The following is a 17,992-nucleotide window of genomic DNA, read 5'->3' as shown; positions in this document are numbered from 1 at the left end:
AAAACGTACTAAATAATAAAACCCTAAATAAAAGTTGATGGTCTGAAATTAGCAGATCCAAAATAGGAAAAATAACTAAAAACGTTCTAAATAATAAAAACCTAAAATTAAGGTAGATCTGGTCCAAAACTAGATGCTCCAGACTAGGAAAAATATCTATTAACTGATATGGAGCTGGAAAATCAATTAACCATTAATCCTCACCATAAATCATGCCCAATTAAGCCAGATCAGCCCTCAATAGCTTGGATTAAATTTATTACGCCTTCATCTTCCTTTGGGCCAAGCTTGAAATGTTCTCCGTTAGAATCAGCCCAAATCTCTTGAACAAGCCCATTAAGTGCTTCTTTGATCTTCTTGGATCTTGCTTTAGTAATAGGCCTAGTAATAGGCCCAACTGGAACATGCAATGGATCCTTGAATGCTTGTTAATTCTCATCAACCCATATTAATTGGAGTGGTCAAACCCTTACATCTTTTTTTCTTTGATCCAAATATAACACGAAAAGTAAAGATTTGATTCACATTAGTAAAGTTATCAAATTTTGTCACAAATGCGCTCCACTAATATCCAAAAATAATGTGTTATTGGGGTATTATGGTCATTTCAACGGAGTATTGGGGTCATTTTTGTAAATTCCATGAAGTGTGTGGGTAATCCTTTAATTTCCATGATGTACAATTCTCTCATTTCAATGAAGTGTGGAGGTTTGATGGAAATTTATGAAAATTGTAGGGGTTTAATTATAATTTTGTGATGTGCATGGGCTATTATATAATTTCTATAAGCAAGGGCATTTAATTGTGTAATTTCTGCAAAATGTTGACGCAATTCCATAATTTCTATGAAGGGTAGGGGTATTTTGTAAATTTTATGAAGTGTGGATGTTTAATTGTAAGTTTTATGAAGTGTGAGTGGATTTCTATAAAAGTAGTTAAAGTTTAAGGCTGATGATGGGGTTTATATTTTTCAATAAATTATTTAGTTTAAAGATACTTTCGTGGCAGTAAAAACTTTTTACAATCTTATTTTTCCTATATTTTTCTCATTTTTTCAAAGTACAAATATGCTTTAACAAACTTTTTCAAAAAAACCTAAATTAGTGAGTGACAATTCTGTCATAAATTCATGATGGTGAGTAGAGCTGGTTTTTTTTTTTTTTTTTTGGTTTAATGAATTGTTGTTAGTGGGTTAGGTTTTTATGGGTAAGGTCAGGAATCGTTGAAATGTTCTTGCGGCTAAAACCGGTTTGGGCTGAGATCTGATGGGCCGAATGAGTCTAGACAGGGTGATGGGTTTACATTATGCAGGCTAAACAGTAAACACAACTCTATCTATGTAGAACTTTCTGAGCCAAAAAAAAAAAAAAAAAAAAAACAGTTTCTGATCAGAAATTTTTTCTACATTTAGATCCCACTTCAAATGAATTTATTTTAATAAGAAATTTGGATTCAATCCCATTTTACACAAAAAATTAATTAATATTTTGGTCTAATAATAAAAAAGTTATAATTAAAAATAAATGCTATAAATTAAATCTCTTTAAAAAAATAAATTTTTTTGGCTTTGAATAAATAAGATAAACTCGATGTTCATTAATTTATTACCGGAAGCTCAATAATTTTTGTTTTTTTCCCATCTGGTGGGACTTAGGAGTTCAATCATTTCACAATATCGGGGTATGATAGTTCACATTCATAAAAAAAAACAGTTAAGGGTAGGATAAATCACTCCACAGATTTTTTTGATGAACAAATCACTACACAGATCACTGCGACGCCATTAAGAAGACATGAAATACGTGTCCTATCTCCGTCGGCCTTTGGGCTAGCATGAGAGGACCGGACATTAAATGTGAATAAGAAGTTTCGTAACTGCCACTGTCTTTATTCCTTCCATCTAGAAAATAGTCACACCGCTCATCATCAACTTTTATTCCTGCGTGCAAGTTATCAAAATGATTGATATATATTTATTTTTGAAAGAGTTTTAACTTATGATATTTGTTTTTTATGATAATTTTTTATTATTAAATTAAAATATTAATTAATTTTTTGTGTAAGCAAAAATTAAATCACAAATTTTTTATTCAGTCATAAAAATTTTTACCAATTGAGTTAGTTGAAACTCACAAAATTATTAAAAATTGATAGCTATCTTATCTTAGAATGAATAAATTTTAAGTTTTCTTCTTCTAAACTTAAAAATTATACACAAAAACATGACTTTGTATAGCAACTATCTTCCAATTAATTAACACAAATTTCAGTGTGCATATTAAGAATAATAAAAATATATAATCTCACAGTAGGAATTTTAAAATATTAATCCAATAAAAAAAATTGGACTGGGCAACTTTTATTTACACCACTTATTTCTATTAGACAATTTTTTTGATAAATTCATAATTGAATTAAATTGTCTCCTTATAATATCCTATGTGTATGCAAAATATCAAGATTAGAAGAGATTAAATAACTATTTTATCTACAAAATATATATATATATATATTTTAATTTTTTTAATTTTATAATTATTTACAAAACATGAGTTTCTAAATAAGAAGTTGGATATGAGTGTTAAAAAGATAAAGAACAAATTATTAATTAGGTGGTGTAAATGTGTAACATTAATGAAAAGCTGTATGTTTCTCCTATAATACCTTATGTATATGCAAAATATCAAGACCAGAAGAGATTAAGAAACTATTTTATCTATAAAATTTATATATTTTTTTAATTTTTAAAATTTTGAAATTATTTACAAAACATAAGTTTCTAAATAAGAAGTAAATAATATCTAATTGACATAAAATTGGATATGAGTGGAAATTAGATAACGAACAAACTATTAGGTGGTGTAAGTGTGCAACATTAATGAAAAGCTGTATGTTCATTCTACTGAAGGATGTTATCTAACCCATATATACCAAAAAAAGTACTACATATCTACCAATTCAAAAGGGAGAGTTTTTCTGTCATCATAGAAAATACGAAAAATTCGAGAATACATGAACTGTCAGGACATGTTTTGTGGGTCCTTTTATTGGATAAGCAAAAGCCTCCATGGGCATCACATTCATTCTTTTTTCTAGGTGTTGGTTGCTTCATTCTTTTTTTGCTGAATGAGTAGGTTGCTTCATTCACGTAACAAGAATATTCAAAACAGAAAATTTACATTACAATCAATTAATGGCAAAATAATATACTACATCATGAATAGGTCATTTATCAATATTTATGTGACTAAGATATTGTCCGACAAATCACAAATGCTCCATATAAATTATATATATATATATATATATATATATATATATATTTTCATGAGTCTCAAAATTCAACTGATTAATACTTGGAAATTCTAATGAAAACTTTTAGTGTTCAAATTAATTTCCTTTCCCCTAAATATCAATATATATATATATATAAATGTTTTACAAATTATTTTTTGGTGAGGGTAAATGGGAGAATTGAAGGTAAAGATGCACACAAGACAGAATGAGACACAAATTCTTTATTATCACCAACTACTTTGTTAGTGAATACTTCCCCAAAATTTTTTTTTAAAAAAGTTTGTTAGTGAACAGTCTTTTTACCAGGTATGGTATAAACAAGAGTCAAATGTAGATTATTATTTTATTTTTAAGAATTCGATAGCTACAATGGGACAAAGAATTTGAACAATATCTTTATTGGAAATACTAAAAGATTTCAATTGAGTTACAAGGTTTTTGACAAATACTTCTAAAATTATGCTCAATTAGTTTCTGATTTTAACAAATTAAAAAAAAAAAAAAATTGGACTTGGTGTAATGAGGGAAAAGAAGAGGCAAAAATTGGAACAAAATAATCATTTGATTCGTCGATTCTCCACAAAAGAAATAAGTAAAGTTCCATTGTTGAGTGAGAAATGAGAAATTCATGGGAAGTTACAATCCCTACCGCGTAATAGTGCACATACACGTCTTCATCGATGATTCGGCGTTGTTTCTTAGGACTTGGTGTGATGCTCTAATAATCGAAAATATGTAGGGCAATTGTGATGATCCAACAATTCAAGATTCAAGACAACCTTCTAAAACAAGCAATGCCCAAGTATAAGTAAAGCACAAGAAAGAATAAATCAAACCTCCATAAATCAAAGGGCATTTATGTAACGTCACAAGGAAACTTCCTTTTTCCTATTTCAATCACTGTGAAAAACTCTTCAACTTTTTGTTATAAATACAAGCAATATCAACCTCATAGTCATTTCCTTTACATTTGCAAAAGTTATAGAGACCAAAACAAAGAAGAGACAGAGAGAAGAGAGACAGAAATGAGGCCTGCAAGCAACTCCACCACAGTTAATGTTGATGCCGGATTCCGGAATTTCAACTCTCCCATTCCTTATCTCTTTGGTGGCCTAGCCCTTATGTTGGGACTCATTGCAGTGGCACTGTTAATTCTAGCTTGCTCGTATGGTAAAACATTTTCCAACTCGCCTAGTGATGCTGAAGAAAAACAGGCTAAGTCGACAGTGAACATGAAGGCGGATTCTGAGCCAAAGGTTGTTGTCATCATGGCTGGAGATGACATCCCTACCTACTTGGCCAAGCCAGTTTCCTCTACAGGCCATAGTGAAGAAGTGTAATATATATGGATCTCTTATAACTCCATATGGAATTGTAATACTTAAATTTTGCTTTCCTTTTCCTTTTCTTTTTTACATAGAATTACAGTTTGTTGTAGTCTTTTGATATAGGCTTCTTAGAGTTTGAGCCTGCGGGAATATGTAAAAATGAGTTAGACAGACTGTCATGAACTCATCATGTTAATTTTTTGAGGGTGCTTTTAATATAGAATTATCTATTCCTTAATTTCTATTCTCTGTGTCATATTTCTATTTTTTCATTTCTTTTCCTTCTAGATTTTTGCCTTAGTTTGTTGTTGCATGGAATCAACTTGTATTGCTTCTAAGTCATCTTTCTATGGAGATAAAAAATAAAAAAAATTAAAAAAAAAAAAAAAAACCTTCTTAGACCGATTATTTCATGATGAATAGATGTTAGTTGCTTAAAAGCTAAGTGAACTTGGTGCCTCTTTGGAAGCAACTTCAAGGTCGAATTTCTTTGATGTCGAATTTATACTAAGAGTTTTTAACTCCAACATGCCATTCTTTTTCATTTCATAATCTTAAGAATTGCTTCAACAAGGAAATTGATAGTACAAATTTGTAAAGCAAGTTGAAGAAAATAAACCTGAAAGAAGGGAAAGAGAGAAAAGAAAAGGAATTCAATGACTTTACACAAAATGCAATTACTTATGATACATCAATCCCATTGGACAAGAAAGACTTTGAATTGGTTTGCCAAATGGGAATCTAGAGGAAATAGAAAGAAAAGAGGAAGAGTAGTTGTTCACACAACATTTCTCCATCCCAAAATTTATCATTATGGTTTGTACAGTTTGGACTTACTTTCATATTGCTTTTTTGAAATGTGATGGTCTTACATAAGAGGCTAAACTTGCTAGCTCCAAGCATATCCTCATTAAAGAAACAACTTTTGAAGAAGGCAAAATAACAAGAGCAAGTCTTTCCTTAGCGTCTTTGTTGGGATACAATATGCGATCGAGAAGTATTATGAAAGTTGACAAGAGGACCATTTTGGTCAGTAAACAAGGACTAGATGTTGAACCATGCATGAAGAATTCTTTTTGGTTATCATCAATGGGAAGTTTTAGGGTCAAAATAAGCTGCACCAGTGACCAGGGCTGGTCTTCCACAAGTCCATTTAGGTAATTGCCTGACAACCTCAAGTGGAAAATGGTCTCATAATTTTGGTTCTATGGTACAATACCAAATATATATAACAACCTACGCTAAATATATTTTATATAAATTATTGACTTTTTATTTTAATTAGGAAAGTAATTTGTGTTTAGCTAAAAAAGTAAGAAGCCCATAGACCTCTTTTACTCTCTCCCCTTGACCGACAAAGTTCCCTCCATCATTAAACAAAGAAAAATCTTTTTCGTCTTTCCACAAAATCTCTCTCTTTCTAGTCTCTACCATCAAATCTCCCCTTTTTTTTTTGTTGAAAATCTTTTTCGTCTTTCCACAAAATCTCTCTCTTTCTAGTCTCTACCATCAAATCTCCCCTTTTTTTTTTGTTGTTGTTGTTGAGAAATTACTTTTTTAACTCATGCATATGGGGATTTCAAATTAATCTTTATATTCCTAACTTACAAATTAAACAATATAGTATTATAATTTACATATTAAATCTGTTTCTCAAAAAATTTACATATTAAATCTTAAACATTTAAATCGGTTTTCATTGAGAGAGAGAGAGAGAGAGAGGATATGGTTTATTTATTTATTTATGGATTTTTTTTAAATGAGGGAAGGCCGAAAAGGGGTTTGGAGGAATAAGATACCCTCCAAACACCTTATTTTTATTTCCCCCCATTTTGTGGTAATTTTGAGAGGAAGGGAGGGTTACACTTATATTAATAAAACTTAAATTGTTAATTTTTCATCTTTAAATTGAACAAAAAGGGGTATAATTACCAATTTATATGATTTAAAAAAAAATCATTTTATCTAATTCTCATTTTAATTTTTAAAATATTTAATCAAAAGGACATGATCTATAATTCTATACTGTAGCCCTCTCTACTTGATTTTTAAAACATCCAAAGAAGTGATAACCATTTTCCTCCCATTTTGTCCCTTGTCCTTCATTTCCCCTCATATCTTCTGCCCTCCTCTCCATTCAAACTTCCAATCTCGCTATTAGGAATTGTTTAGATTGGTTGCAGATGGGGGGAGGTGGTGTTGGCTTGGGTTTCAATTGAGTAAGGGCAATGATGGTGGAGTCAATGGTCATGTTGTTGGTTGTGATGGCTGCACCATTGGAGTGAAGGAGGAAAGAAAACAAAAATAAATGAGACAAAACAAAAGAGAGAAAAATGAAACAAATGATTTCATTTTATTTAATATATGTTTCTTTATTTTTTAATAAAAATAATGTTGATGCAGATAAAATTTTTTGTTTCAAATACCAAAAAAACACTGTTTTGAATTTATATGATACTTAAAGGCCAAGTCAATGATGGCAATGGTAGGAAAGGAAAATTTTAATAATGCTCCTAAATGTAAAAGACTAAAATAAATAAATAAAAAATTAAAATTCAGAAATCAAAATTAAAATTAACCTAAACTTAAAGAACATACAATGTACTTTTGAGTATTGAAAGTACCCCATAATTTAGAGTGAGAATTTGTTTTCATCACTATGTTTTTAAGCTTGAATAATCTTCAATGATATATTATTGTTGTTATTATTATTATCTTACTTTTTCTTTGGCTATGGCTATTAGTATTATTTTTCTTGGTTTGGTATTACAACAACTATTAATATTCTTTGCTACTTCATTCCACCATTTAATTTGAAAGGAATGGTAGCACACTCAATCTTACCTCTTTTGGGTGCCGCGCCTATTTTATAGTTTCGCATATTTGATATTTCTATGAAGATTCTAATTTTCCATCTAGATCAGAGATTTATTATTTTCTTGTAAGTTTTTTAAACGTAAAGAGTTTTCTTGTAATTTTTTAAATTTTATGGATCAAAATCAAAATTGACCTAAACTTATAGTGTCCAAATTGTATTTTAGTATTTAGGGTGTGTCTTGCAAGTACCCCCATAATTTAGGGAGATTATCCGCATTCATCTCTATGTTTTTTAAGCTGTAATTTTCATCACTGATATAAATTGCCTATTATTATTATTTTCCAGAAGCTTTTCAAAATTTAGAGAGTTTTTGTGTAGTTTTTAAATTCCAAGGATCAAAATCAAAATTGACCTAAACTTAGAGTCTATATTCCTTTTAGTCTTTAGGGTTGCAATTACTGCCATAATTTAGGGTAGTTTTCTGCATTAATCTTTGAAAAAAAAAAAAAAAAAAAAAAAAAATTCAAATTTCGTCAATGATATAAATTACCTAGTATTATTATTTTCCCGCAGCTTTTCTAACCATTTCAGACTTTCAGGAATTTTGAAAAATTAAAAAAAAAAAAATCCATTACAAGAACATATTTTCCATTATTAAAAAAGTTTTAGATGTGGGTTCTAATTAGTTCAACTTATAAAGTTTCTGATAGTTAAATAAGAAATATAAAGTTCAATTCTCACTTACATAAAAAACTAATTGATGTCTTAATTTGATGATAAAGAGCTATCATCAAGAATAGACATCAAATGTTGAAATTCTCTCACAAAAAAAGTTATAGATTAGTTTCATTTTAGTCTCACTTATGATAATTAAGTGACTTATCGGATTCATGGAAGATTTCCCCAAAAACATGTTTTAATGATGTAAATTTACTACATGACCACCTCATCTTTATCAACCACCATTATTACTTAATTAAAGGGGTTGATATAAAACATGGAATAAATGTAGTAGGTAATGGAAAAGCACCCTTTTTTTTTTCTGCTGAATAAGATAATGGAGAAACACCTAAACACAGAAGAAAAGTTTTTTCGTTACCTCTGTCAACTACTAAAGGACCCACATCTTCCATTATACTTTTAGTTTGATAACATTATAGGTGTGGCATTAGCCAATTAAGTTTAATATTAGGTGTATACAATTCAGCACTTGTCCAGGTTAACAGACGTGGTGGCTCGAAAATGTACATTGGTACAGTGAATATTGGGGGAGTGAGAAATTTTGAAAGGTCATTGTCGATTACAGATAAGAGTAAGTGAAAAAGAAGGTTTTTTCTTTGCATATGGCAGATTAGTCTAAAGGCTAGTGCATTTCCACGCCACATCTTCTTTAGTGGGAGACATATGAAGTGAGAATTTCCAATAGTTTAGTATTAATATATATATATATATATATCCACATTTTTGTCGAGTTTCTCATTGACTTTGACAGAAATTTAAATGAATCATTTTTTCTGCTGAATAAGATAATGGAGAAACACCTAAACACAGAAGAAAAGTTTTTTCGTTACCTCTGTCAACTACTAAAGGACCCACATCTTCCATTATACTTTTAGTTTGATAACATTATAGGTGTGGCATTAGCCAATTAAGTTTAATATTAGGTGTATACAATTCAGCACTTGTCCAGGTTAACAGACGTGGTGGCTCGAAAATGTACATTGGTACAGTGAATATTGGGGGAGTGAGAAATTTTGAAAGGTCATTGTCGATTACAGATAAGAGTAAGTGAAAAAGAAGGTTTTTTCTCTGTATATGGCAGATTAGTCTAAAGGCTAGTGCATTTCCACGCCACATCTTCTTTAGTGGGAGACATATGAAGTGAGAATTTCCAATGGTTTAGTATTAATATATATATCCACATTTTTGTCGAGTTTCTCATTGACTTTGACAGAAATTTAAATGAATCCTCCCCCAATCCCCTGTCATAGTCTCATGGGAGAATTCTTCAGCAAGTAATGCTACTGTATATTCAAAAAGTTTCAAAACTTTTTTTTTTATTTTTTATTTTTTTATATTTTTTCTACGATAGTTGAGTGGATAAGATTCTGCTGGTTTTCATTTTGGTCTATCACTTTTTTATCTATAATTAAATTATTGATTTTTACAAAAATTTAAGCTATTAGGATATGATAAATTTAATTATTTAATCATATAATTCTAATACCCTCCTCACGTTTAGGCCATAAATGAATCCCAACATGTGAAAATTTAAATGAAAGGCAGAATAAAGAAGACATAGATTAAACTTAGGATCTCTTACTCTGATATATACCATGTTAATTTACCGGTTCTCTAAAAAACTTAAACTACTAAAATATGGTAAATTTAATCATTTAATTAACCACACAATTCTAACATCTAGCACTAAAAATCTACCAAATTAACAGTAGTAAATTCTTTTTTGTGTTTGTAAACTTTCTCTTCTTCAGCCAAGTGGGCAGCACCGTAAAAAGATTTAAATCCAGTGGGCCTGTGCCATGTTTGGCAACCTTGTTCCACTTGCACAAACAATATGTTGTCAAACTTATTTTTTTTTATTATAAAATAATATATTATGAAAATTTTAAGGTTTTATAAGATGTTGTTTGTGTAAGTGGAAAAAGGTTGCCAAATATGAAACTTACGATACTCTGCATCCAGAGACTGTTACTGGAAGCATGGAATCTAAAATGTGCTAATAATAGGACAAATAAAGCCAAGCATAAAAACCACAATGGACAAAGTTGCTGGGAAGTCAAATCAAGCCTAATCTGTCCCCTTGGGAGTTGGGACTTCAATTGATTGAGATATAGCTTTGCAAATCTTATCTAATCAATCTGAATATCTAATTAATCTCACATCATCAGTCCAGTTTTCCTATTTTCCCAGGTGAAAAAGATTGTAATGTGTCTAATAATTAAAGTAATGATATCTATAGCCCGTAGATATACCGAGATGATTCTAAATTCCTCTGATATTCAGTAATAAATTTGCAGTTTGTCAGAAAATCACATGTAATAGTATGAGAATGGGATGATTCACTATTAATTTCTTTGCGACTATTAAGAGGGTGAATTTGTACCTACGATTGCTGTAGAATAATTTTGATTTGTACAGAAGAAGAAAATAAATGGGATGAAAAGAAATAAATGGGATGAAAATAATCTTTTAAGAATATTTCTTCAACTCTTTTGTTTGAAGTTTAAGTAGGAGAAAATAAAAATGTCATTCCTAACGACAATAACAACAAAGGCTTAGTCCAAATTTTTTGGTGCCAACTATGGATTTTTGATAAATTAGTTAGAAAAATAGAAATTTCATTCCCAACAATAATAACAACAACAAAGCCTTGGTCTCAATTTTTTTGGGTTGAATATGAATCATCAATAAATTAGTTAAAAAAATTGAAATGTTGTTCTCTTGTTTCAAAATTTAAGTAGAAGGGAATTAAATGAATAAGAGGGAACACCCATTTTTTTATGTCCACTAAAAAATATAATTATTTCATTCCCCAAAATTCAAAGATATGGAGGAAATGAAATGGAGTAATTAATGAAATTTTGACTAAAAGTTCCATAATGCCCATTTATATTTTATTAATTTCCTATTATATCTATTTTTTATTATTTGACTCACTTTACCTAATGATACCTCATTATTTTTCTGTTCTTAATTTTGTGATTAAATCTTGTTGTCTTGTCTTAAAGGAGTTTTACTTTTACTAAGAGCCTTGTAACTCAATTAAAACTTCGTAATTTTTATGATGAAAATGTCTTAGATTTAAATCCATCATCTCCAACTACAGGAGTTATTAAAAAAAAGAAAAAAAAGAAAAGAAAAAAAGAAGAGCCATACTTTTAAGGCATCATCACGATTGGTTTGCTTTTTTATAATAATAATAATAAGTAGTAGTAGCTTCATTAAATCGTTTTTTTTTTTTTTTAGGTTTAGTGTCATAACTTTTCATGTATCTCAATTTGAGGTTTATGAGTTTATTGTTCGCTAATATTATGTATCATTTTATAATCTATCAGCATAAATTATCTCCTCGAAAGTTGTAAAATATTTTATAAAAATTGTTGTGACTTACGTTATGTGACAATGATACCTTCAGATATCCTGATAGCATGCCAGCTGCTATGCTGTGACTCATGGATTATTGTTCTTAAATCCAATTCTTGGCAAACGAGTGATGAGAATATATTTCCATGCCAATAAAGCCATGAATTGACTAAAGTTTTGTATGATAACTCTACTTACCTAATTTTTTTAAAAACATAATTTATCTTAATCACTCATGCTTAGTGGGCTCTATGCATGAAAAGATAGTTGAAGTTCAGTTGTAATTGTCAAGTTTAATATATGCAGATCTAATCAGAGTGACAATGTGATAATCTTCAGAAATTTATAGAGCAAGGAGAAGAATAATGGAGAAAGTTCAAAATAATTTCTTCTAGTTTATTATTATACCATCAAAAAATTTGTTTGCTGAGATAATAATGTATCATTTTGATTTGAACATTCTGGACGTATACCTGGTACACTTGTCATCGTATAGTAGGCACAAATTTGTGGCCCGTGGGAATGGACTAATTAATATTATTAATTACATCGTCACGTTTCAGTTTATTTGTACCAAAAAATGAAAAAGAAAAAAAAGAGACTTAGTATGTACTTGGCTAATTCGAAATTGATTTGAAAGGTAATCACTCTCTCTAGCTAATCTTATTTTTATTTTGTTTAAGGGTAATTTTAGGTTTTTAATTAAATCTTTAGTTAGGTCAGGGTATAGACTAACAATTTGTGAACAGATAGTTATCGGAATGAGGAAAGTATAAAAATACGTTTGGTATATTGAATGGGAATTACGATAGGAATTGTAATTTTTATTACTAGGAATAAAATGTATTATAATGTAATAACTAAATCTATTCATTAGTTTGGTTGTAAATTATAACATTAGAATGAAACTTAACATTTATTTTAGGAAAATTCTTACTCATACTTATATTTCCTTAAAAATTGTTATTTTTAAATTTAAGAAAGATATGTGTTATTTTTTATGGTTTTTCATTTTTATAATTGTTAGATGTATATGGAAAGTTTGTTTACTTTGAAATATATTAAGTTTTGAAATTATTGCACTTACTAAGAAATAACTAATACAATCTTTTAAAAAGGAATAATTATTCCTCATTTTGAAGAATAGCTATTCATAAAGAATGATTATTCCTTTTAATAAAAATATAACCAAATTAAAGAATAACTAAACCATAGGAATAATTATTACATTACAGCGCATATTATAGTCTACCAAACATGGCCTAAATAATCATACATATTCAAAGAAGAAACCGATGGATTCGAAATTAAGAGAGGCAAAGTATAGGTTCTAATAAAACTCCATAGTGTTTAAATGTATTTTTTTCTAAAATTATTTGTTAGGTTCTAAGACTTTAGGAACTAAATGTATTAGAATTTCAAGTTGTAATATGTTGGCGAACCATGATCAAAACTTAGAGTCTAGATTTAGGTTGCTCAAAGTATGTTTATTTGTAAAGTTAGAATCGAGTGAATTGTAGGATTTATTGAGCTAAAGTTGAAAATTAGCACTGTTTGCCAAAAAATATAATTAGTAGGCACTATTTTCAAACTATATATATTACTAACATCTCGAGTCTTAAAGTCTCGATTTAGGCCTATAAATCGAGTCTCAAATACTTGGTTTTCATTGTCTGATCACGTTTGATGTGGCATTTTTTCCACATGGCATCCACCTAGAAATCGAGTTTCTAAGACTCGTTTTATAAGCTGACTCTTTAAACATCGATTTGTATGTGCTAGCAAACAAAACAAAACACTTAACTACAGGTACTTTTCTGATTGTTGTGTGTAAGGAGTTTTCTTGGGCCACGAAGTTAGTGGGAGGTGAGGTCAAGTTTGATGTAAACTCCTTTGACACTTGTGTCTCTTCCTTTTGTACATTACAGTAAAAGAAAGTGTGAATAGGGAAAAAAATCTTTGACACTGAACAAAAACCCAACCTCAAACTAGAAAATCAGCATAAAAAATACCCAAAACCTCACTGAAAATACCGAGAAAATCAGCTTCCAAAACCCAAAAAATCAGCTTCCAAAATACCCAAAAAAAAAAAATATAGAAAAATAGCTTCCAAAACCCAAAAAATCAGTTTCCAAAATACCTAGAAAATCAGCTTCCAAAATACCCAGGAAAAAAAAAAAAAATGAACACAGAAACCAGCTTCCAAAATACCCAGAAAACCAGCTTCCAAAATACCCAAAAAAAAAAAAAAAAGAACACAAAAAAAAAGCTTCCAAAATACCAGAAAATCAGTTTCTAAAATACCTAGAAGGGGTGAGAAGTGTTTTAGGCCAATGGAGCTTGGTGGTCAACCATGGAGCATGGGCTTGAGAGCAGATTAGAGACATGGAGCACGAGTTTGAGAGCAGATCAGAGAGAGGGAGAAGGTTTAAGTCTTCTATAGAGGGAGAGAGAGACAGATTTTGAGTTTTGACAGAGGGAAATAGAGACAGAGACAGAGACAGAGAGACCGAATGAAAAATGAATAAAAAATAATAAATAAATAATATTTAAATGAAATGGTAAAAAAAATAGAAGTTTTGATATAGGTTGTATTGCAAAATGATGTGTTATATGTTATAAAATTTGGTTTCAAAATGGTAAATGCTAATTTTTTTAGAATTGTTGATAGGTATGCTCTTAAAGGAGTAGGTAGGAAAAAAAATTTCAAAGTACATAATTTATTTTTTCTGAGTTTGCAGAGTCATAAGTTGAAGATGCTCAAAACTTCTCTCTTTTTTTGCGTTTGAGGTTTGCTTTAGTTAGGCATATTTATTGGAGTAGGTAGGACCAGGACTCAATAATTCTAGGCTCAGTCTATTATGGCCAGTTGGCTTGGATGGAGGGGTTATGTCCACAGTGTATTTCAGCCAAAATTGGGAATTAAATTGGGTCAGCTCATAAATCGAGTCTTAGAGACTCGATTTCTAGGTTGACGCCATGTGGAAAAAATGCTAAATCAGACGCGATCAGAATACTGAAACCGAGTCTTTGAGACTCGATTTATAAGTTCTAAATTGAGTCTTTTAAACTCGAGATGTTAGTAAAAAATATAGTTTTGTAACAGTGTCTGCTAATTATATTGTTTGGCAAACATGGTTAATTCCCAATTTTGGCCGGATTTATTGGCTAAATCTGTAAGGCTTGATCGATTGAAAATTAGGCTCGATTGGTCGAACCTAGTGTAGATTAATTTTCTGCAGATTTTTCTAACTCAACCCAAGTCCGGTTTGACGTGTAGGGTTTTATATTTTACTCCAAGTATAAAAGAAAAAACCCTAACTACATTTTGGCCGTCTTTGATGTGCTGTGTGTTGAATCTCTTGTGAGATTTAGAGGTGTTTACCTTTATACATACTTAGGGTTATCAAGATCAAGATTATGTCAAGAACTTGGTGATCACTTCAGTTGCTGCATAAAGAANTGGAGCCGCCCCCGCTGTTTTAAGAGCAATTGGGGTGGAATTGTGGTCCCCAACATCTTGTTATGCAAAATGGAGAGGACTGGTGTTCTAACTAAAACAGTACTCATGTAAATAAGTAAATTTTTATTCCCTAAGAAGCTGAAATATTGACATTGTTGGTTCTCATTCTTCCTTCAATTGTCTTTCTGAAATTATACACGAAGGAAGTGCTAGCACTATTGGGAAGCTTCCTTTACTGCCTGCAATTGGACTTTATAATTGGGAAAACACATTAGCCTCCTTAAACGTGTTAGATAAAGAAAGTATTTCGTACACTTGTGCATTATTCTCTCTCTCTCTCTCTCTCTCTCTCTCTCATATAAGGCTAAATCTTATGTGTGGAATTAATTAACTACAACACTCTTATTGTTAGACAAATGTTTGGTATAATATCAAGTAAACGAATAATTTCACAGTTAAATGAAATAAGAATATAAGATAAATAATGTGCTTTTTAGACCCCTTAAAACACAAGTTGTCTAACCTAGTTATTTAGCCAAGTATTATTAGATAAATTATTCAGATCTAGATTAACACAATCAAATCATATCATGTAAATAATCAGAAATATAAAAACACCCTCAAATGAACCCCCTGAACTGGCCCCCAAAAAAAAAAAAAAAAACTATATATATTAGTATTTTTCTTTTTTGTTTGTTTTGACCCTCTAAAATAAAAATTTGAAAACCCTGATCCTAGATTTTTTTTAAGCTCGGCTAAAATAAGTTTGAATATGATCATCTTAACAATATCTTGGCATTTTTAAATACAAAACAAAAAGCTCAATAACAAACCAATTTAATCTAAAAGATGGAAGAAAAAAACTAAGGACCCGTTTGGTTAGAGATTTCTAGTATCGTTGTTTAACTATTGTGAAAATACATGGGTTAAAAGGTGTTGTGGAAATACGTGTTTCAATGTGTGAATACTGAAAACTGTTGTTTAAACACTTGTACCAAATATCCCCCAATAAGTCCAACAACAAAAGTAGAAATTTATTAATTTTAAACCTTAGGAAAAAAAAACCCATTTAGATCTTAACAAATTCAAAATAAATCAATCAAATGGGAAATTAATGGATGAATGATTGTTTGGTTGTGTACATTGAAATATATATAACTCGTAGGATTGATAATGAAGAAATCATGTAACAATTTCAAAATATGAAAAATCATTGAAAGCAATTGTAAAATTTTATGTATTTCAATTTTTGTTTTGTTTTGTTTTGTTTTTTTGTTTTTTGTTTTTTTTTTGGCGATATTGATATATTCAAGTTCTCTTTTGTTTTATATTTTTTATAATTTATGTTTCTTATTGACCCCCCCTTAAAAATAATCCTGGAGCCGTCACTAAACAAGCCTATACATGGGATGTGATATTAAATGTCATAAAAGAGTTGAGTGTATCTTTTTCATCACTAATTTTTTTGAGGTGAAGTGACATAACTCACGGTCCAACAAATGGTATCAAAGCCAAAGTCATAGGTTCGAGTAGTAGGAGTGTCATTGTGAGAAGGGGATTGTTAGGGGGACCATATTTCAACCGTTCTAAAAACAGGCATGCAGAGCATAATGTTGAATGCCATAAAAAATTTGTGTATATCTTTTTCATTACTAGTCGACATGATGAGAAATGGGAAATTGTGTTCAAACAAATTGACGTGCATGGTTCGTGGACGTGACTGGTCGAAGGTTTAAAGAGAATTTTCATAATCATAGGGTGGAATGATTTAGATAAGATTTCGAATGATTTGTTGGAAAAGCTGTCGAAGTTATAATGTAAAAATTATATTTTTCTTCCTCTGGTTTTAGTTGGACACCACTCCTTGTTAAAGGAGACCACAGGATTTTGGCACTAGGGAGGAAAATAGGAATGTTAATTGGGAGGGTGAAAAGCTTTGGCCGGTTTCGTTTTGTACAAATGGAAGAAACAATTTAAAGATGGCAAATTAGTCCCACAGGCTGTATCGTGCTCGCATTCTTTAGTGGGAGACACTTTGTTGTGCGAATTTTAGCATTTGACTTCTGTCCCCCCATGGATTTCCAAGTATAATCTATTTTCCCCATTCCATTAAGATCAACCTGAATCACACTCACACATTTCCAACATATTTCAAAGCTAAGTTGCCCGGTTGCCTCATTTCACAAATTTTGAATACACACACACAGGTTTAAGTTACACTTATTAATGTAATTTTAAATATCATCACATTGGTTGTGTGCGTTTGATTAGGTTTTTTTTTTTTTTTTTTTTTTTTTTTAAATTTTTTTTTGGAGTAATTAGATAAAGAGAAAGAGAAAGAGAAAGAGAAAGCAATATAATAAAATTTATTTAAAACAAATGGTATGTTCATATTTTCTTAATTAAGTTTTGAGTGATTTTCTTCTTTTGAAATTAGTGGGAACTTAAGAATAGATGTGCATGATTGAATTTATTTTTTAGATTTTGAAGAAATAAGAGAAAAGATGATAAAAATGGATAGACATATAAAATGAAGTAACTTTTTATTATTGGGAGTATAAAGTTAGCAGGAAGGTGGGAGTAGATATGTTCAAGAGAATAAAGGAGACAAAAAAAAAAAAAAAAAAAGCTATACATAACTTTTTTTAAAGGAAAAACCGTTTGTTAATAAACTGCTTTTTTTAAATTTATACAAAATTTAGGAGTTCTAAATTTAGTAATTTTACACGTTTAACCATTTTATTTAAGCTTTTTAAAGAGGAGAATTTGGGGGTATTTTGGGCATCAAAAAGTAGAAGTCTAAACGGGGAAGACTACTTAAATAGTACTAGTATAGATTATACTACTCAATGTTTTTTTCATGTGAATTTTAACAAATTCACAGATTTTGGTTTCTTTTTATACCCTCCCATGCTTGCATAATTTTAAGAAAATAAAAAATTAATAATTATGCCATCTAACAAATGTTAAAATTCAAGTTTT

This window comes from Quercus suber, unplaced genomic scaffold (genome assembly GCF_002906115.3).
Source record: "Quercus suber isolate HL8 unplaced genomic scaffold, Cork oak 2.0 scaffold_214, whole genome shotgun sequence".
NCBI classification, from domain to species: Eukaryota; Viridiplantae; Streptophyta; class Magnoliopsida; order Fagales; family Fagaceae; genus Quercus; species Quercus suber.
The sequence above is the reverse complement of the archived record's forward strand: the minus strand, read 5'-3'. Positions refer to the sequence as shown.